At 46.5% G+C, this 22830-nt stretch overlaps 1 long non-coding RNA gene across 1 annotated transcript; it reads right to left on the reverse strand.

Moving 5' to 3' along the window:
- LOC141422407 (uncharacterized) lies at positions 1-22331 on the reverse strand. The gene is made up of 3 exons (XR_012446948.1): positions 22091-22331; positions 5386-5497; positions 1-2344 (listed from the first exon to the last, which is right to left on the reverse strand). It is a non-coding gene; the product is annotated as an uncharacterized lncRNA (long non-coding RNA).
- Between the last annotated feature and the right edge of the window lie 499 nt (positions 22332-22830).

Below are 22830 nucleotides of genomic sequence, written 5' to 3' on the forward strand. Positions count from 1 at the left end.
CAGTGGGGTGTGGTGGTCCATGCCTGTAACCCAGCTATTTGAGAAGCTGGCAAGTTTGAGGCCAGCTTGAGCAATTGAGACTGTCTCAGATGATTTAAGGGCCAGATGTAGTGATGCACATCTATAATCCCAGCTACTCAAGCAATGCGGACAGAAGGATCAAGGTGTGAGGCCAGCCTGGGAAAAAGTGTGAGACTCTATTTCAAAAACAAACTAAAACAAAAGGGTTAGGAGTGTAGCAGAGTTCAATACCACCATTTTTTAAAGTAAAATTTAAGGGCTGAGGATGTGGTCAATGGGAGAGTGCTTGCCTAGCATGTGTGAGGCCTTAGGCTTACTCTGATACTGAAAAAAAGTGAGCATAATCTCGACAGAAAGGACGGCTGAGAGCAGGGAAGGAAACTGTTGCCGAACAGCACTGAGAGTGATCTGTTTCTAAAAGAAGTAGGAACAGATGCTGGGCAGCGAGCCAGCAGAGCCCATCCCAGGGGGCTTGGCTTCTCCAGCACTGCATGAAGGCCTGCTGTGGCCAGGAGCAAGAACTTACACCTGGCACAACCACGGTGGGCCATCAGCTGTGATGTCCAAGAATATAATCCACAGGAGAGCGCACACAGTACTGTAGATGCTAAGCGCATCCTCACTCGTGACCGCTGCCGTCAGACCCAGCTGGGGACACCGCCTCACTGGCCTTCCATGGGGCTTGCATGGCTTGTCCAGGCCTGCCACATGTCTGTACACCAGCAGTTTCCCTCTTCCTTCTCACAGTTCACAGGGCACTTCTCCCTCCCCTCTTTTAGGCCCTGGCAGCAGAGGCCAAGGCTATCCCTCTCATCCTTCCCAGCACAGAAGAGGACCTCAGGATTGAATAAGCCTGTCACCCTTGAGACCGTTTTAGATAAACTGAGATTTGGGAAGGCCGTTGCCTTCATGGTGGTTTATAAATGATCATTGAATTATTTTAATCACCACTAATCTCAATCAGCAACCCGGATTAGTACTGGAAAGAAAAGTAACCAGGTTTGTTTCTAACACTGTTCAATAACCAAGGCTGCTGTAGCTGTGGGCTGGAGGCAGCTTGGTGGAGGTTGGACCTGTGAGTTTAGAGTCTTCACCAAGCTGAGCTCATACCTGGCCTGTGGTCTGGAGACCACAGACTGGGCTGAGGAAGTAGCTCAGTGGCACAGCATCGACCTAGCATGCCTGAGGCCCTACGCAAGGTCCCCAGCACCAGAAGAAAAAAAAAAAAAATCACAGATTGGTCAGGTCTGTCTCACTGCAGGGATCCAAGGGTGGGAGGGTACAAAGAGAAAAGGGCAGAACCAGGAGTAGGAAGCCGCCTCTTTCTACAGCTGCCTATGTGGTCCCCCAGCTCACTGTGCCAGGGGCATGGGACCATCCAAAAGTTCATGGGTCTTTCAGATACAACTGTGTTCTCCATCCCTCCCACTCATACCCTAAGGGACAGCCACCCTCCTACTGGCTATGAAGCTTACACAGGCCACCTATGAGTGACAGAGGAGTGGAGTAGCCAGGATTTAGGGAACTGATCTGCCACACAGAGTCAAGACCCTGGGGGAACGCCTGAGGGTTCTCATCTCTTGCCGAGACCCCAGGCCTAGTACTGAGTTGGGGTTGAACAGGGCAGGAAACCAGGCCTGCAGGCACCCATAACCCATCCGAGTAGGATTGCTGCTGTTACCGGGTCTGGCTTCACTGTTTCTCAGGAAGACCCACTGTCCCCACACAGCTCCTTCTATATCATCCACCTCATACAGCCAGTCACAGAAGGTCACAGCAGAGATCTGAAATAGCACAGTGCCCTTGTTAGTGTCCCAAGATGCATTCCTGGCCAAAGCCAAGTGAAAGCCATGTGCTGGCCAAGGACTCAGGAGCCTTTGGAGGCAATTCTTTGCCAGGACCACGTAGCATCTACCAAGGAAGAAAGTGACCAAGGAAGAGGGCCAGTTGGTCCCAGTCACAAGGTTGAGCAGGGATTCAGTCTCAGTCTCCTCCAGGAGGGCTCAGAGGTAAAGAAGAATCCTGCTGCAGTCTGTGTTGATGGGTCACCATTAAGGAGTCTGTAAAATAGATAAGACTCAGGACCAAGGGTGTGATTGACCAGCTCCATGACCAAACTGAGCTCCCAGGACTGTGTTTCCTTTGCACCTCTTTCCTCTTCTTCCCTCCATTTTCCTTCCCTTGTCTTGGCTGCCCTCGCCATCCATGTACAGTGTTTGCACCTTGTTCTTGGGAGTCTGAGTGTCCAGGCTAGTGGTGTTTGGATTGCAGTCTGCCGAGGATGACAATGGGATTCTGCTGTTTCACCTGATGTCACCAGATTCTGTGGATGTGGTAGGAAAACTTTTAATGGGTTCGAAACCAGCCCAGGCAAATTTTCCGAGGGACCCCCATCCCCAAAATAACCAGAGCAAAATGGACAGGAGGTGTGACCCAGGTGGTGGAGTGCCTGCTTTGCAAATGCAAATCCCCGAGCTCAAACCCCAGTCCTAAAAAAAAGAAAAATGAAGTTTTTGTTTCTTTTGGCTAAATAGCTAGGAATGATACTGCTGGGTCATAAGACAGACTTACGTTTAACTCATGTAACTTGGTGGACAGCGCTGTGCTGTGGTTGCACCAGCTGACCCTCCCCACCAGAGCCTGATGAGGTTGGGGAGGAGGGTGTGCACACAGTCTGGCCTAAATTTTAAAAAATAAACCATACACACGCACACACACAACTCTACTCCCCTAATAACTGGATATTTGATTATATTAAATTTTAGGCGTAAAAGTGATTTTATGGCCAGGCTTAAAAGCATCTTCATCCTTTAGAGATATGTGTGGAAATGCATGTAGATGGAATGCCAGGATGTCGGGAGGCAGAGGTGGGAATCAGAGGAGGCAGACGGCCATGGTTCAGTATGGAAGCCGGGTGATAGGTGCATGCTGTGCTCGGTCATCCTTACTGAAGGGTTCAGGGCGCCAACCCAGAAAAGCCACTCTGGCTTAGAATTGCTAAGCAGAAGCCATTGAGAAATAGTAGACACAGGACAAGCTGACCACCAGGAGGCGCCCTCCTCTCTCTTTCACACCAGGAAGGGTGAACAACCTCATCCCCAGAGAGGGGATGGAAAGGAAGAGTCCACACAAACAAAACTTACTGCCTATGTGCCCTCCCACACTTGGCCACCATACATTGTCAGGCCTTTTGCCTTGTCACTTCTCTACAAAATTTTTAACGTTTGCTGAGATGCTAGGTAAGTTACAGTGCTCCACACTGAGCCTCCTCTGTGTATGTGGTTTGCACATATGAATATATCCACTTTCTCCTGTTAATCTGGCTTTTATCGGTTGAATTTGCAGGGGACAGCCAACAGAACCAAAGTGCGTAAAGGAAAATGGCTTTCTCCTCCTTGCTAGGTCGGAATGTTTGTGTGTCCCTCCACCCAAATTCATATGTTGAAATCTGAGTCAATCCCCAATACGATAGTATTAGAAGGCAGGGGCTTTGGGAGAGGATTAGTTCATAAGGGAGGGGCCCTTGTGAGTGGGACTTATAAAAGAGGCTCCAGAGATCTGGTTTACTCCTTCCACTGGGGGAATGAGAAGGTACCATCTAAGAGCAGAGAGCTCTCACCAGGTACCGAATATGCCTTGATCTTGGACTCCCTCTGGGACTGAGAGAGACAAAGTTCAGTTGCTTATAAACCACCAGTTCTGAGTCAAGAAAAAACAAAGTGTCTGTTTCTCCTCTGCTCTCACACTTCAGCATTAACTCTGAAGACTTTGTGACCCATGAAGCAGATGGGGACTTCTCCCCACCAGCTAGCAAGCAATGCTGCGATGGCAGACACCAGCTGGTGGCCTCTAATCCAGTCGAGTTCTGACCCTGTCTACCTGGAGGTACCATCAGATCCCACAGGTTGAGAGTTCAGTCCCCAAGACTGCCCCACACTTCAGATGCCAGTGTCAAGCCCTTACCTGCGCTTCTAACTGACTGGCTATAAATCAGGGGCCCCACAACACCTCTGTTGGTTCAATTAATTTGTTAGAGCAGCTCTCAGGGCTCAGGGCACACGTTTACTACTTTACAAATGAACAGATGCACAGGACAGGGCATGGGGGGAGGGATGTGGGGCTCCCATGTCCTCTCCTGGTATGCTACCCCTCCAGGAACTTCCACGTGTTCAGCTGTCTAGAAGCTCCCCAACCCTGACCTGGGTTTTCATGGAGACTTAATTGCACAGAATGTGATTGGATGAAAAGAGTGTGATCCAGTGCTAGCAAACTCAGTGCAGATCTTAACAAGGTACTTCTCAGCCTCTCTGTGCAGCATTCCTCCCTCCAGGGTATAGGGCAGGGTGCCTCTGGAATGAGATGGGTCTAATGACAGAACAGGGTAGGTCAGAAAACTGCTTTACAGTCAGCTCCAAGGCAGAAAGGTGAGGGAAGATTAGTTTCTGTGACTCACTTTGCAGAAGAAAAATTTCACCCACCTTAGTGGAGAAGAAATTCTAGTTTCTAGGGCCTGCCTTGAGGAGGGAATTCTGAGTCAGGAACTATGGACAAAAATAAAAAATATATATCTCATCATATCACACCAATTTATGGTATTTTTGTTATAGCAGCCCAAATGGACTAAGAGAACTCCCTATGCTACTTTCCTGTACTCTCAAAACATCCTATAAAAAAAGAGTTGTTAAAATTCTCCAATGAGCTGGGCGCCCATGGTTCAGGCCTTTAATCCTAGCTACTTGGGAGGCTGAGATCAGGAGGCTCAAGGTTGGAAGTCAGTCCAGACAAATAGTTCAGGAGACCCCATCTCCAAAATAACCAAAGCAAAATGGACTAGAGGTGTGGCTCAAGTGGTAGAGCATCTGCTTTGCAAGTGTGAAGTCCTGAGTTCAAATTCCAGCCCCCACAAAAAAAATTCTCCAATGGTTCCCCAGCTCACTCAGCAGAACCAGAATCCTCACAAGGCCTCTTCTCTCCTGGGACAGCCCACCCTCACCCCATTCCTGCTTTAGCTGCACAGGCCTCCTGCTGTTTCTTGCTGCCTGTGCCAGGCACCCTCCCTCCCACACTGGGCCTTTGCACTGGCTCCTAGAATAGTTCCTGGATATAGACAGAAGTCTTGGATTGAAGGGAAGGAGGGAGGAAGAGAAGAGGGAAGAAGGGAGGAAGGGGAGGAGAAAGAGTAGAGTATAATGCAATGCTCTTCAGAAAAAGGAGGCACTATTTGGAGGGATTTTTCATCCTACTGGTGCTTTATTTTAGCTAATGTGCTATCCATTTTATTACTGTTTCATTAATTACCACCAGACTTAAAATCAAGGATATTTTCTTGCCCTAGGGGATAGGTTGGTCTTAGAATAAACTCACCTGCAATGATGTCCCATGCATGTCAGGTGGCTTTGAGAGGCATTCTTAGGAGGGAGGTGTGAAGCTGCACATCTGGACCCCCCAGAACAGTAACCGCAGACTCAGAGTATACCTGAAGCAAGAGTTGGGACAGTGACCTCATGGAGTCCTTGAGTACTCTGTTAAATCTTTGTCCCTCCAAGAGGACACCCTGACAAACTGAACACAGCCACAGGAGATGGGGGAGGGGAACCAAGGTGGGTGGAGTCAACAGGACTAGAGGAGGGGTGCTGGCCAAACACCTGTCTTTCTCTGTGGTCTCCTGGGGTGGCACCCTGGAGTGTGCAAAGGATTTACAGCAGGCGACCCTGTACTGGGGGCCAATGCCTATGGTGGATTCTTGGGGTCAGGTGTTTCAGCACCCTCCTTCTCCAGGCTGTCCCCTCATCTTGATGGGAAAGGTGTCTGGGGATAGGGCCAGAGGCAGCATTAAGCACCACACAGGTGAGTCCTGAGAAGAGAAGGGATGGAAGGAAGCCCAAGTGAGTGTGGGGCTGAACCACACTCAAGCAGGAGTAGCCAGGCTCTGCCCCTTTGAGGCAGCCCAGCCACATCCTTGAGCAGATCAGGAGGGACAGAGCTGGAAAGAGAGGCTCTTGGCATTGGGAACTAGGCTGCGGGTTTACCTCGCTCAGAGCTGCTCCCTGGTAACCTCGAGGGGAGAAATGATCACACACACACACACACACACACACACACATCCCAGCATCCTTGGTTCTTGGCAAAGGCGCTTTGCCTCCCCAGCCTGCAGCTGCTAGGGGATGCTCTTTCTCTTCTCTCCCCACTCTGTTCATGGGAGCAGCAGACCCAGAAAGACCGCATTCACAAGCCTCTATTGAAAGCTTTTGGAAAATGCAAATTTCTCAGAAGTGGATTCTTCTTCTCAACTACTTTAAAGTTGCAAGTTCCCACTGAGAGCTGGTAAGCAGACCTGGGCTTTCCCAGGAAGGGAGCCCTTAAGAAATAGTGTTCGCATTTAAAGGAAGCAGAACTTAGAACTAGCCAGCCAAGAGGGACAGTAGAAGACAGGAGGCTCACCCCCTTTGGGGACGGGCAGGTGAGAAGCCTCCAGCCTCAGAGGACTCTGCCCTGCCCCTACTTCGGCCTTGCCATCTCTGGCCTTTCATTCGGGTGCCACATGAGTCCTGGGTGACTGGAGACTCAAAAAGATAGAGTTGTTGCCCACCTTCAGAAGGCCAAATCAAGTGAGCTGGATAAGTCTATAAATAAGCCAACCTCTTTCTGGGGTGGTAGAGGGGTGATGCTGCCTGTTCCCTCCAGTCCCCAAGAACCAGGAGGCTCTGGGTTCAGCCCCTCCACTGGTATGACTAGTGTATCAATAAGCATGGGACATTGCTGTCTGTGCCCTCTCCCTGACATCTCGAAAGCAAGCTCTTCCCACCTTCTGGCTCAAACCCCAGCAATCTCCTGAGGAGTCCCTCCCCTACTCCCCTGGGGCAAGACATGTCCTCTCAGGCATCAGGTAGGATTCACTGGAGCTGAGATAACTGGAGAAAACAGATTCCTTCTCTCCCCATACCTCCCCCGCATCCTCCCACCAAGAATTTGGTTGAAATAGACATTCCCGACCCCACAGGATTCCAGTCCTGTGGAATTGTCTTTTCAAGAGACTCTTTCCATGCCCCGTGGTCAGCTGCATGGTCATTCAGCTTCTGTTTCATAATGGACCGAGGGTGTGCACTGCTCAGTGAACTCTGCTTGTGATACTGGACTCCTTTAGAGGGAAGGGGAAACCAGGTGCATCTGACTTACACAGTAAGGGGATTTATTGGCTCGCACAACCGCAAAATCCACAGCTAGAGCAGACTTTGGGGTGGGCTTAATCCACCCCATTCCTTCCTTTGCCTTTGGTGGGATCAGTTCATCTCGTGGTTATAAGATGGCTGTGCAGGGATAGAGGTGTGAGTTTTTTTCTTTACCCATAACACTCTTACAACAAAAGATGGGGTAGCAAGCTGGGGATGGAGCTCAAGTGGTTGAGTGTTTGCCCAGCATGTACAAGGCTCTGGGTTCAACCCCCAGTAGGGGGGGCATGGGGGGGCGGGGGGGATGATGGAGTATCAACATAAAACACAACACATTTACACATTTATTAAATTATAGTTTTACATGACACAGGAGACTTCATGTAGTGAGCAAGGCATTTAAAATATTCTTACAAAAAATAAAACAGCTTGGAATCAGTGGCTCACACCTGTAATCCTAGCTACTCAGGAGGCAAAGATCAGAAAGATCACAGTTTGAAGCCAGCCCAGAGCAAATAGTTCACTGAGACCCTATCTGGGAGGAGGGGGGAGAAACCCATCACAAAAACAACAATGGTGGAGTGACTCAAGTGGCAAGAGCACCTGCCTAGTAAGCAAGAGGCCCTGAGTTCAAACCCCAGTGCCGCCAAATAAATAAATAAGTAAAACAATGAGTGCTGGAGGTTGATTCAATTCTCAAAACAAAATGCTAGTGAGAACTGGAGCTCTCATGTATGAATGAGTGACTGTGACATTGTGATATATTAAGAAATACATATCTGTTCTTCATCTCAGGTTCTTAGCCAGGTCTCCTAAAACCCTTGGGATTTCAGGCGATGGGGTGAGAAGAGTGGTGTTTGAGCATCACAATAAGCTCCTTCAACTCTACCAGTCTATGCTAATGATGCCATCCTTTGAGGAAGGGGCTGTTCACCAGAGGAACCACCATGTGATTGCCACTCCCTTCTCCAGGGAAGGGAGGGGACTGGAAAGTCTGTCAATCACCAATGGCCAATGACTTAATCAATTATGTCCACATAACAGAAGCTCATGAAAACCCCAAATAAGGCCTGGAGGTGGGGCTAAGAGGTAGAGCACCAGCCTTGCAAGCACAAAGCCCTGAGTTCAAACCCCAGTACCCCCAAAAAACAAACAAAATTGAAGGAGTCAGTGTTTTTAAGATGTTCTTTGCTAGGTTACATCCTCCTGTTCAGCACTGCAAATTCTAAGAAGCTCACCTAAGTGGTTAAGATGTTAACTCCTGGGCTGGAGGTGTGACTCCAGTGGGAGAGTACCTGCCTAGCAAGCACAAGGCCCTGAGTTCAAACCCCAGTACCCTCAAGATAAAAAAGGTGCTGACTTCCAAATAGTTTCTTTACTTTTTCAGAACCCAGAACACCTGGGGACCCTCCACTAAACCCCTGAATTATAATGCCTTTCCTTATTCTTTCCTTCTGTGCAGCACAGAGCATATAAGCTGCTATGAGGTTGAATTTGTGGACATGTAATGTGTCTGTTTAAATAAATATAGGAGCTCATTCCAGGAGGTCAAGTTTCATTGCATTGTTTTGACTAGAATTGAGCCAACACCCATCCCACAACCAATCACTGGGAAATAAGAATAGAAAAATCAAAGTTGATTTACTCAATGATCCAATTCATGAAATTGGGTCCATAACAAAATCAGGGCTCAATAACCATGAGTGGCCAGTGGGTGGAGAGCCAACAGTGAGTGCTGCAGCCAGTAACCAACCAAGCCAGGGAAATCACCCTTGGAAGAGAATGATGACAGCAAATCTTCAAGATCTCTGCTTCCAGGGGTGGTTCAACATACGAAAATCAATAAACGTAATAAACCACATTAACAGAAGCAAAGACAAAAACCACTTGATCATCTCAATAGATGCAGAAAAAGCCTTTGATAAGATCCAACATTATTTCATGATAAAAGCTCTAAGAAAACTAGGAATAGAAGGAAAGTTCCTCAACATTATAAAAGCTATATATGACAAACCTACAGCCAGCATTATACTTAACGGAGAAAAATTAAAACCATTCTCTCTAGAATCAGGAACCAGACAAGGATGCCCACTATCTCCACTCCTATTCAACATAGTACTGGAATTCCTAGCCAGAGCAATTAGGCAAGAAGAAGGAATAAAAGGAATACAAATAGGTAAAGAAACTGTCAAAATATCCCTATTTGCAGACGACATGATCCTATACCTTAAAGACCCAAAAAACTCTACTCAGAAGCTTCTAGACATCATCAACAGCTATAGCAAAGTACCAGGATATAAAATCAACATAGAAAAATCATTAGCATTTCTATACACTAACAATGAGCAAACGGAAAAAGAATGTATGAAAACAATTCCATTTACAATAGCCTCAAACAAAATCAAATACCTAGGTGTAAACCTAACAAAAGATGTGAAAGACCTCTACAAGGAAAACTATACACTTCTGAAGAAAGAGACTGAGGAAGACTATAGAAAGTGGAGAGATCTCCCATGCTCATGGATTGGTAGAATCAACATAGTAAAAATGTCGATACTCCCCAAAGTAATCTACATGTTTAATGCAATTCCCATCAAAATTCCAATGACATTCATTAAAGAGATTGAAAAATCTACTGTGAAATTTATATGGAAACACAAGAGGCCACGAATAGCCAAGGCAATACTCAGTCAAAAGAACAATGCTGGAGGTATCACAATACCTGACTTCAAACTATATTACAAAGCAATAACAACAAAAACAGCATGGTACTGGCACAAAAACAGACATGAAGACCAGTGGAACAGAATAGAGGATCCAGATATGAAGCCACACAACTATGAGCAACTTATCTTTGACAAAGGAGCTAAAAATATACGATGGAGAAATAGCAGCCTCTTCAACAAAAACTGCTGGGAAAACTGGTTAGCAGTCTGCAAAAAACTGAAACTAGATCCATGTATATCACCCTATACCAAGATTAACTCAAAATGGATCAAGGATCTTAATATCAGACCCCAAACTCTTAAGTTGATACAAGAAAGAGTAGGAAATACTCTGGAGTTAGTAGGTATAGGTAAGAACTTTCTCAATGAAACCCCAGCAGCACAGCAACTAAGAGATAGCATAGATAAATGGGACCTCATAAAACTAAAAAGCTTCTGTTCATCAAAAGAAATGGTCTCTAAACTGAAGAGAACACCCACAGAGTGGGAGAAAATATTTGCCAATTATACATCAGACAAAGGACTGATAACCAGAATATACAGGGAACTTAAAAAACTAAATTCTCCCAAAACTAATGAACCAATAAAGAAATGGGCATGTGAACTAAACAGAACTTTCTCAAAAGAAGAAATTCAAATGGCCAGAAAACACATGAAAAAATGCTCACCATCTCTAGCAATAAAGGAAATGCAAATTAAAACCACACTAAGATTCCACCTCACCCCTGTTAGAATAGCCATCATCAGCAACACCACCAACAACAGGTGTTGGCGAGGATGCGGGGAAAAAGGAACCCTCTTACACTGTTGGTGGGAATGTAGACTAGTACAACCACTCTGGAAAAAAATTTGGAGGCTACTTAAAAAGCTGGACATCGATCTACCATTTGATCCAGCAATACCACTCTTGGGGATATACCCAAAAGACTGTTACTCCAGAGGCACCTGCACATCCATGTTTATTGCGGCACTATTCACAATAGCCAAGTTATGGAAACAGCCAAGATGCCCCAGCACTGACGAATGGATTAAGAAAATGTGGTATCTATACACAATGGAATTTTATGCAGCCATGAAGAAGAACGAAATGTTATCATTCGCTGGTAAATGGATGGAATTGGAGAACATCATTCTGAGTGAGGTTAGCCTGGCCCAAAAGACCAGAAATCGTATGTTCTCCCTCATATGTGGACATTAGATCAAGGGCAAACACAACAAGGGGATTGGACTATGAGCACATGATAAAAGCGAGAGCACACAAGGGAGGGGTGAGGATAGGTAAGACACCTAAAAAACTAGCTAGCATTTGTTGCCCTTAATGCAGAGAAACTAAAGCAGATACCTTAAAGCAACTGAGGCCAATAGGAAAAGGGGACCAGGAACTAGACAAAAGGTTAGATCAAAAAGAATTAACCTAGAAGGTAACACCCACGCACAGGAAATCAATGTGAGTCAATGCCCTGTATAGCTATCCTTATCTCAACCAGCAAAACCCCTTATTCCTTCCTATTATTGCTTATACTCTCTCTACAACAAAATTAGAGATAAGGGCAAAATAGTTTCTGCTGGGCATTGAGGGGGGGGAGCGGGAGGGGGTGGAGTGGGTGGTAAGGGAGGGGGTGGGGGCAGGGGGGAGAAATGAACCAAGCCTTGTATGCACATATGAATAATAAAAGAAAAATGAAAAAAAAATAAAAATAAAAATAAAATTATTCCATTCACTGAAAATTAAAAAAAAAAAAAAAAGTCTCTGCTTCCTGGTATGGTAGTCAAGTTTAAATGTAGTGATTTAAACTTGAAATTCCTTAAAATTAAATCAAATTTTAAATACAGTTCCTCAGTCACAGGAGCCACATTTCAAGCACTTGACAGCTTTCTGTGACCCATGGCTACTGTACTTTACTGAACTGTACTGGACAGCACAGATGTAGAACACTTTTGTTAATGGTGCTGGTGCAGTCTGTGATCAGAAGACCTCCAAATTCTTTGTGTCCCACCAGGAAGAATCCATGGCAGGACCCAAGGGTGTAAATGGAGTTTATTAAAAGTTAGGGAAGGAAAATACAAAGGGAGAGAGGTCGGTGCAGGTAGAATCTGCAGGCAGAGAGTGTGTGCTTTTAAAGCTTGTGCTAATCGATGGGAAGGGGAATCAGGTGATTTCCATCCAATAATCAATGAGTGGAGAGAACACGGGTGGTTCCCAGCCAGGTGAGGGCAGTCTCTGAGCCAGAGCTCAGGTTAATTTGAGATGTAGTATTTTTCTATAAGTCCCGAACTTTCCTTAATTTTAGCCTGCCTCACTTTCTTTTTCACAAACCCAGAAGCTCACCTGATGGATTTCCATCAGGTTCAAGAGACTTATTCAGTGGCCAAAGAATGGAGAAGGGAAGAAGTCCATGTTAGCAAAGCAGCTTCTCCACTCTGGGGGAGAGGGGAGAGTGACAGATATAAGACAGGAATAATGAAAGATTGAGACAGGCTATTAAAAGCAAGAGTGTTCATGTCTGTTCTGGGACTAGGTGGAGATCGTCCAGGAACTCAAATATCACTTCTGTCTACTCCTTTCATGATTGGGTGTTTTTAGTCATGGCAGCTGGTCAGTGTATTAGTCTTGAAGAGGGAAGATAAAGGCTAGGCAAGTCTAAGTCAAGTTAACCCTGTGTTACAGTCTTGAACAAAACACTTCTCAAATGACCAATATGTCTACACGCACAATTGAGTAGAATCTGGCCCAAAGGTTAAGACGGTGAATAGAACTGAAGCAAAATGAAGACAAATGCCAAGCATTTTCATCCCCTTCTGATCAGCCATGGACACCTGTCGGCCTATGTGAAGAGATAGGGTTTTCAGCAAAAGTGATCTTCAAGTCCCTGAAAAATAACCTAAGCAACTGTTATCACAACCCACATGGTGGAGGTTTTATCTATAGCAAAGCCAGTAGGAAACTAATATGTCACCCAGCTGTGTGACATCCAAAATCTAGTGACCCAGTGCACTAAGACAAGTGAAGCTGGAGGGTTTATGTTGGTTTTACATCAACAACATCTTCACTGTACAAAGTTCTATTGGCAAACACTGCTCTCCAGAAGCCACTCTCTGTGATGAGACATCTCTAAGCTGTGGCGCGAAGGCCTCATTGTCCCCCAAAGCCATGGAAACATCACGTCAGCACATTAGATCAAGGGCAAACACAACAAGGGCACTGGACTTTGAGCACATGATAAAAGCGAGAGCACACAAGGGAGGGGTGAGGATAGGTAAAACACCCAAAAAACTAGATAGCATTTGTTGCCCTCAACGCAGAGAAACTAAAGCAGATACTTTAAAGCAACTGAGGTCAATAGGAAAAGGGGACCAGGAACTAGAGAAAAGGTTAGATTAAAAAGAATTAACCTAGAAGGTAACACACACGCACAGGAAATTAATGTGAGTCAACTCCCCGTATAGCTATCCTTATCTCAACCAGCAAAAACCCTTGGTCCTTCCTATTATTGCTTATACTCTCTCTACAACAAAATTAGAGATAAGGGCAAAATAGTTTCTGCCTGGAAGTGAGGGGGTGGGGGGGAGAGGGAGGGGTTGAAGTAGGTAAGAGAGGAGGCGGGGGGAAGGGGGGAGAAATGACCCAAATATTGTATGCACATATGAATAAAAGAAAAAAAAATCATGTCAGCAGCAACATCACTATCTCCTTTGACCATCACAACTAAGATTGGTGAGCTGAGCGGCCTCCAGTCATTGATCACAGAGCCCCTGACCTGTGGGGTCACATCACAAATGGGTCTGGCTCAAATGAAGCGTTTCCATCCACTGACTAATCCTGATCCACCACTCTGGGCAGAAAGGGAACTGGCCTGAGCAAAGAAGGTGATCATAAGATTGATATTGAATGGTCACCTTGTCCCCTATCAGGCTTCTTGGGAATGAAGATTTTGAAGTCACCCTCTGCTCTAACCCCAACATAAATTCACTTCCTTTTCCTCATCAGTGAGGGACTCAGGGGCTGCAGAGAGTGTACAGGAGACACACAGGCACAGGAGCAGGGTGTCCATGGAGCATCCTGGCCACAGGCCAGCTCCCTGGACACAGCTCACATTGTACTTGATAGTGTATAAAGGGGCACCTGTTCTGAGTCTAGAGTAAGAAATGGGGTTGGCTCTATGACAGATGCCCTTTGATACCTCTCTAACCTGGAGGCTCCTGGCAGTTCAGGTGCCAACCTAGGTGAAGCTAGCGCACTCATGACCTAGAGAGGGAAATAGTCTGTTCTGTGTTGCTATAACAAAATACCTGAAACTGGATACTTTATAAAGTAAAGGGGTTTCCAGCACTGACGGATGGATTAAGAAAATGTGGTATTTATACACAATGGAATTTTATGCAGCCATGAAGAAGAACAAAATGTTATCATTCGCTGGTAAATGGATGGAATTGGAGAACATCATTCTCAGTGAGGTTAGCCTGGCTCAAAAAACCAAAAATCGTATATTCTCCCTCATATGTGGACATTAGATCAAGGGCAAACACAACAAGGGGATTGGACTATGAGCACATGATAAAAGCGAGAGCACACAAGGGAGGGGTGAGGATAGGTAAGACACCTAAAAAACTAGCTAGCATTTGTTGCCCTTAACGCAGAGAAACTAAAGCAGATACCTTAAAGCAACTGAGGCCAATAGGAAAAGGGGAACAGGTACTAGAGAAAAGGTTAGATCAAAAAGAATTAACCTAGAAGGTAACACCCACGCACAGGAAATCAATGTGAGTCAATGCCCTGTATAGCTATCCTTATCTCAACCAGCAAAACCCCTTGTTCCTTCCTATTATTGCTTATACTCTCTCTTCAACAAAATTAGAGATAAGGGCAAAATAGTTTCTGCTGGGTATTGAGGGGGGGAGTGGGAGGGGGTGGAGTGGGTGGTAAGGGAGGGGGTGGGGGCAGGGGGGAGAAATGAACCAAGCCTTGTATGCACATATGAATAATAAAAGAAAAAAAAAGTAAAGGGGTTTATTTGGCCCACAATTCTTGTAGCTGAAAGGTCCAAAAAGTGTTTGTCAGCATTATTTGGCTGTGTGTCAACATGTGGAGAGCCAAGCACCCAATCCTAGCCACTCCCATTCACTCCAGGAGGCGATCATTAATCCCTTCCAAGGACGGAACTTAATTACCTTCCATAAGGCCCCACCTCTTACTGTGCGACCACGTCAACACCACAAAGATCAGGAGGATCCATGCTCCCTAAGAGTATTGTCTGGGAGTTAAACTGTCAAGGATGTTTATTTGGTGATAGATCTTTGTTGTAAACATGCTTCAGTGTTTTGTTTTGTTTTAAATGAACAAAGCTCTGGGGAGCAAGCTGCTTGATTGACAGCTGTCAGACCCTCCCACCCACCCCCTCCTGGCCTCTGGCAAAGATAGTTGCCAGAGCAAACTGAACAGGGACCTGAGAGGATCCAGTGCTGCTCCTGTTGTTTCCCTGAGTCAGGCATGTTGCTGCCACCTGCCCCTGAAGGTTATTGGGATGACAGCGACACCAATGCCAGCATTTTCACAGAAGCCTCGGGAAGCAGTCAATCAAGCAACCCATCACTCCTGGGCAGGTCCTCCAGCTGTCATCTGGTCAATCGAGGCTGTTTAAAAACCATCCCAGCTGCAAGGAGAGCCTTCCATCCAGTCACCAACACCCACAGGAGACTTAAGACCAGCCAGGACCACCCTGAGGAATGGAATCAGTCAGAGGAACCTCCATGACTGCCACAGCTGCAGCCCCAACCTTGACTTTGCCTGGGGAGGCTGCACTTCACCTATGTCAGCTCCAGGTGTCCCTTAGATGACCTCACCTACAGTTACTCAAGATAACCTGGCCCAGGGCTGCTCCATACCTTCTCACAGCAGTCCTGATCGTGGGAGGAGCCCCTTCCCTACCCATGACAGCTAGTGACATTACGTGATGCTCCTCTCACCCCTGGGGCAGCAGCTGGGGGGACAATCCCCCAGCCCCTGTGCACTGTCCCTGTGCTGCAGCACAGGCCCCAATAATGCCAGCTCTGAGTGCTCTTATTTCCTACTTGTGGTCTTCTATCACGGGGAGAATGGGCTGGGCTGAAAGCGTGAACAGTCGACTCCCAGGACTGTCAACCCAGACACCCAGAAGCAGCTAGAGAGTGACAGAAATGCTGTGGAGAGCTGAGATTGCAGGGAAGCCAAAAACGCTGGCTTCTGGAAGAGCTCCACAAAGCCTCTGAATAGCCTGGGCTACTTGCACTCAAGGCTCAGAGCAATAAACTCTGGCCTTTAGCACCTAGAAGTGCAAGTTCTAGCTTTGGAAGCCTAGAGCCAGAAGTCCCTGGACCTCCCAGCTCTAAAGCATTGTCACTCACAAGCTCAGAGCTTGTGCTCTGAACAGAGCAAGAGAACCCTCAGGGCTGTGTGACACCACTACACTGAGGGCCAAGCGTCTAGCTTTGGGAGGACACAATGAAGGCATAGTCAAACCATAGCAGGGCCCATCTGAATGGCTCAACTCATTCAGCATTTAGAGACCATGACTGCCCTGTTGCCTTTTGGTAAATTCCATGTTCCCAGAGGCTGAACTTGGTAGACGTGCTCAGGCTCCAACCCAATCTGGTCAGGAAGATTTTAAAGGGGGCCCAGCTGAGTGACTTTGAAGTCATGAAATGTCACTACTCCACAGGTCAGCTGGCCCCTACCTTGTGCTCTTACTGGAGCCACAGATGCTGACAGATCCTCATGAAGTCACCTTGAGGCTGTGGTCACCGGGGGAGCAGGTGCTGACACACTCTGCTGTTGTGTGCTAGGTGTCTGCCCACATGGGATTGTCCCCTCCAGCTTCCTTGGCCAGTGACAGGTGTATCCCAGGGGTCTGCCCACCCCTCCTCTGACACCACTGCCTAGCTTTGGCCCCCCCAGGGATTACATAGGGGCCTACTTGAGCCAGGCCTCTGTTTCACAGCATTTCCTTTGGCTTTTTTCTTCTTCTTCTTCTTCTTCTTCTTCTTCTTCTTCTTCTTCTTCAATAATGGGGATTGAACCCAGAGCCTTGTGCATGCTAAGCAAGCACTCTACCACTTGAGCCACACCCCCAACCTTTTGTGGGTTTTTTAGTGGTACTAGGATTTGAACTCAGGGCCTCATGCTTGCTAGGTAGGCACTCTACCACTTCAGCCATACCTCCAGCACTTATTTCGTTTTTGAGATAGGGTCTTGCTAACTTTGCCCAGGCTAGTCTCAAACTCATGATCTTCCTGAAGCTTCTGCCTCCAGTCTAAGAAGCTGGGATTACAGGGATATGCCTCCATACCCAGCTGTCCTCTAGCCTTCTTACCATACCTTTGTCAGAACTGTAAAGTTCAAGTAAAATTGAAATGATTGCCACATACAGACACAAGCTGGCACAGAGATCTGCATTCCTGGTGCTGGACCTAACCAGCCCTAGTTAGGTAGATGAGGAACAGAAGTCCTTGCACATTGGTACTGAGGCAGGGTAGATCAGGGAAAACTGAGGCATGGAAACAGCAGTCCGGAATTTACAAATAGGTATTTTACTAATAAATAGCTCAATTAAAAACATACAGTTACTGTTTCCCTTGCTTTAAGTCTTACACTCCCTCAACAAACTGTAGCATTTATTAAAAAGACAAAAAAGAGAGAAAGAGAGAGAGCAGCTCTCTCCCTCTGACCATGCCCACTTGCACTCTGAGACCTGAGGAAGGATATCTTAAAGACCCTATCCCTGGAAAGAGGTCTTAGGTGAAAATGACTCCTCTGGGCACAAAAAGGATCCACAAAGGAAAATAATTGTTTTAAGAATGGACACCTGTCTTGAAGGGAGCATCTGGCAGGACCCATCTTTGTTTGAAGAGGTACTCAGACACCTATGTCATAGTGACCCAAATTTGAAAAAAGGGTCATCCTTAAAATCTTTGGGCCCCATTGATAAAACAGTGTAACAGCAAAAGCAACTAATCATACCAAGTGTCAGAACAAAGGAGAGCACTTTTCCTAAGGTAAATTCAAGTCAACCCCCAAACCACTTTTTCACCATAAATATCCCGATGTTAGAGCATTCGTTGCACCTGTTGTCAGATGTGCCTGCTCCCATGTCGGGTTGTGTACTAGGTTTCTATCCTTCCTTCGTTTTTCTTTACAATAAATTATCTTGATCTCTATCCAATGTGTCCTAAAATTCTTTTTTGCAACATCAGGAACTTGGTACCCAAGGGCCAGGTGGAGGCCTCCTCCCTGGAGTGTCACCAGTTCTAATAACAGTAACTGGTCTGGTCATCAGCAGCCAGGACATAGCCCAGGGCTGACCCTGATGGGGCTGACTCCAGCATGGCCCACAGCTCCTGTGAGGCCCCGTTTTGAGACATCCCCCTCCTTCCCATCAAAGCCTCATACCTCTGGGATCCTGGGGTTTCCCCAACTTCCACTCCCCAGGAAACCCCCTAATCTTCTATCTTCCACCTTCCTCAGAGCCCCCAACACCATTGTCTCAGGGAAAAGCACACAGAATAGAGGGAGAGAGAGGGAAGGATGGAAGGAAGGAAGGAAGGAAGGAAGGAAGGAAGGAAGGAAGGAAGGAAGGAAGGAAGGAAAGAAGAAAGGAAGAAAGGGCAGTGGAAAAGAAAAACAGTGAAGGTGAAGACAAGATGAAAGAAAGCAAAGGCCAGGCATTGGCTCACACCTGTAATCCTAGCTACTTGGGAGACTGAGATCAGGAAGATTCTGGTTCAAGGCCAGCCCCATCTCCAAAGTAACCAGAGAAAAATGGACTGGAGGTGTGGTTCAGTGGTGGAGCGCCTGCTTTGCAAGCATAAAACCCTGAGTTCAAACCCCAGTCCAGAGAAAGAGAGAGAGAGAGAGAGAGAACAAAGGCACCAAGAAGCAGCTAGGCCAAGGTTGCTCCCTGTGTCATAATCCTGATTCCTGCCAAGCTGTGCTTAAGTGGACATCAAGAAGCAAATCATTCCTGAAATCCCCTCTCCCATTACCCATCCATGGACACCAGGAAGAAGAAACCCACTCACTTTATCATGTTTCCTGGGGTGTGGATGGAGAGGAGAAAGAAATATTCTTGGCATCCTGCCTGTTGGCTTTTTCTCTCTCTAATATCCTGTCAATTTCATACCAGAATCTTTGCTGTGTAAATAACACAGGTAAAGATAAATGCCACCAGCCCTGGACTCCAACCTTTGTTTAACATTTCACCACCCTCCCTGACCTGCCCCCCATTCTACCTCTGGAGAGTTCGGAATTTGTTACCTGGAAGTTGAAAGGCTGAGAGTCAATAGGTCATGAGGCAGAGTCTGCTGTTGACCAGATTAGCCTTGTCAGCAAGGGCTAAAATGTCTTCTGCTGGGGCTTCCCCTGCTCCTTAAAGAGGTGATCTCAATGGGGTCACCTCCCTTTAGGTTCATCTGGTAGGGTTTGCCTGGTTCTGCCACTTTTGAAACTTATCCCACTGATAAGGTGGCAATGTCCCCAAGGTGTTGGCGGGTTCCTGGCCTTATACCCCTGACCACACCTATAGAAGCAAGAGGGAGGTTAATATGATGGATTCTGAGAAATTAATGAAAAGCCAGAAGAAACCTCCATATATTCTCTACTCCAGTGCTAAAAAGGGGAGGGGGTGGGCTGAGTGAACACCTCACACGTGGGCTCTTGTGTCTGCTGGGGATCATTGCCCACCCATTCCTGCTCACCCCCACTGCAGCACAGGGAGGCAGACCCAGCTGTCCCACACAAGGAGACCTCGTACCCCTTCTCCCACTTCATGGGCCAGGGATTCTAACTGCAGGACTCCGCTCATGAAAAGAACAGTGGCTGGAAGTTATGGAAACAGCCAAGATGCCCCAGCACTGATGAATGGATTAAGAAAATGTGGTATCTATACACAATGGAATTTTATGCAGCCATGAAGAAGAACAAAATGTTATCATTCGCTGGTAAATGGATGGAATTGGAGAACATCATTCTCAGTGAGGTTAGCCTGGCTCAAAAAACCAAAAATCGTATGTTCTCCCTCATATGTGGACATTAGATCAAGGGCAAACACAACAAGGGGATTGGACTTTGAGCACATGATAAAAGCGAGAGCACACAAGGGGGGGGTGAGGATAGGTAAGACACCTAAAAAACTAGCTAGCATTTGTTGCCCTTAACGCAGAGAAACTAAAGCAGATACCTTAAAGCAACTGAGGCCAATAGGAAAAGGGGACCAGGAACTAGACAAAAGGTTAGATCAAAAAGAATTAACCTAGAAGGTAACACCCACGCACAGGAAATCAATGTGAGTCAATGCCCTGTATAGCTATCCTTATCTCAACCAGCAAAAACCCTTGTTCCTTCCTATTATGGCTTATACTCTCTCTACAACAAAATTATAGATAAGGGCAAAATAGTTTCTCCTGGGTATTGAGGGGGTTGGGGAGAGAGGGAGGGGGCGGAGTGGGTGGTAAGGGAGGGGGCGGGGGCAGTGGGGAGAAATGAACCAAGCCTTGTATGCACATATGAATAATAAAAGAAAAATGAAAAAAAAAAAAGATGACAAAAAAAAAAAAGAACAGTGGCTGGGGGACAGTGTCAACAAGGGCCCCTTGGAACACTCCCAGATTTTCTCTCTCTCTCTTTCTCTCTCCTCCCCACCCCCATTTAGCCCATGTTGGGGATTGATTGAGCCCAGGAGCTGTGCATGCTAGATCCTGAGCTACACTGTGCTACACCCCCAACCCCAAGCCCTTATTTTCTTCTTGATGGAGGACGTCTTCTACAATTATAGAGGGGCGATGAGTAATAAACTTTCAGATTCTTTATCTACCTAATATTTTATCCAGAAATCCAAATCTGGGTTCAAAGTTATGTTTTCTTGATACTCTAATACTATTTTTCACCCTTTTCTTAAATCCACTGTTGCTGTTAAGAGATCTGAGGGCAATCTGATTTTTGTTCCTTCTTCAGTCCTATCTGTTATCAAGATGCTTGGCTGGAGCTTTAGCTGCCATCTTGGACCATGACATTCTGGAGAAAGAAGAGTGACCTGGAGTGAAAAGACTTAGGGAAAGCTACTATATCAGTTATAAATGGCCACTTCCAAATATCCTCAAGAGAGAAAAAAGACACTTTCATTGTGCTTATGCCACTGTCACTTAGGGTGTTAGTAACAAAATGGAATTTAATTCATATATGCTTAAATCTGTTTTGTTTTATACTTTCCAGAAATCTAGTTATTTCCCTAGTGAGTTCATGTTTCACTGGATATCAGCTCCCTTGGCTGGCAATGAGTACCCCTGGAAGAGACTAAAGCCTACACTCCACCTTATCCTCCTAGGGAGCCCAATGGATGGGGTGGTATGGGAATTGCTGCCAGCCTCCCATCGCTAGAGCAGTGCCTCTCATGGAATGTCCTGTCATGTGCTGAGTCCTGCGGTTAGAATCCCTGTCCCATGAAGTTGAAGAATCAGGGTGCCAGGTCCCATCCCAGGCTGACAACTGCCAGATCCACCTCCATGTGCCAAGATGGGGGTGGAGTAGGGTGCAGATGGGTGGGCAATGATCCCACCAAACACAAGAGTGCTGTAATTATGTTAAAACATATCCCCAGGAGGTGTTTGTGTGTCCCTAAGACAACTCTTTCTTGAGTACCTACTGTGTGTTCAGATAATAAGTATACAAGATGTAGTCCCTGCCTAAGTCTATTTGTCCAGCAGCTGTTTTTAGCCAGCGTTTGAAAGAAGGACCTCTTATCTTTTTTATTTTTCTTTCAGCCAGACTGGGGGGTTGAACTCAGGGCTTTGTGCTTGCAAAGCAGGCACTCTACCACTTGAGCCATGCCTCCAGTCCATTTTGCTCTGGTTATTTTGGAGATGGGGGTCTCATGAACTATTTGCCCCTGATCTGGCCTCCAACTTCAATCCTCCTGATCTCAGCTTCCAAAGTAGCTAAGATTACAGGTGTGAGCCACTGGTGCCTGGCAGGACCCCATATCTTTAATATGGCTTTTTGCCCTTCCATATTGTCATTTGAATTCCCTTGGAAGGGTGTCTCAATGCTCACACAGAGACCCAAATGGGAAAAACCTCAGATTTGGAGAGAGAAGCCCTTGGTTGGAATCTGGGTTAGGTTCCTCCACCAGGCCATCGATAATCACTTACTGGGCATCTGCAGCTTACACTGTGTCCAGTGCTGGGGAGACAACTGTGACAGGCAAGTTCACCTCCTGAAGCTGACACTCTGCTGGGTGCTGAGAGAGGCGGAGGAGAGGGAGAGGCTGACCAAGTAACAGCTTCAGATGGTATGGGTGTTGTGTAAAAAATAATGTAGGCTGACAGGTGGGCTTGTCCTGGAGGTTCCTGGACTTATACCCCTGACCACACCCACAGAAGCAAGAGGGCTGGGTATTAACCTGTTTGAACACTGGGTCACCCTCAAATACACCAGGAGCCTTTGGTCTATTACTGTAACACGTGTAAAGAGCCTTGGGCGTTAGGCAACAGCGATTTGAATTTAACTGAAATGCAATAGCATGAAAGTCAGTTCCCCCGACACCAGCTTCTTTTCAAGCCCTCGATAGTCGGCACATGTGGTTTGTGGCTCCCGCATTGCACAGCGCAGATTATATAAAACGTGTAGCATTGTTGCAGGAATCTCAAGCTGAGCTTTGGGACACTGAGGCAGTTTAGAAGGAAGCAAAGTTTTACTGGGCCAACACAAAACCAGTGGACTCGTGTCCAAAGGCTGAGCCCTGAGAACAAAGGTGTCTCACCTTATATACCGTTGCAAGCAGGTTACAGAAGTAAAAAGCAAGGTCTAATCCATATATGGGTATATACAATTTTATTGGCTACTTTACCCTAGTGTTACATGACTTTTTCCCTCCCAGTGCTATGTGACC

Source organism: Castor canadensis, chromosome 4 (genome assembly GCF_047511655.1).
Source record: "Castor canadensis chromosome 4, mCasCan1.hap1v2, whole genome shotgun sequence".
NCBI lineage: Eukaryota > Metazoa > Chordata > Mammalia > Rodentia > Castoridae > Castor > Castor canadensis.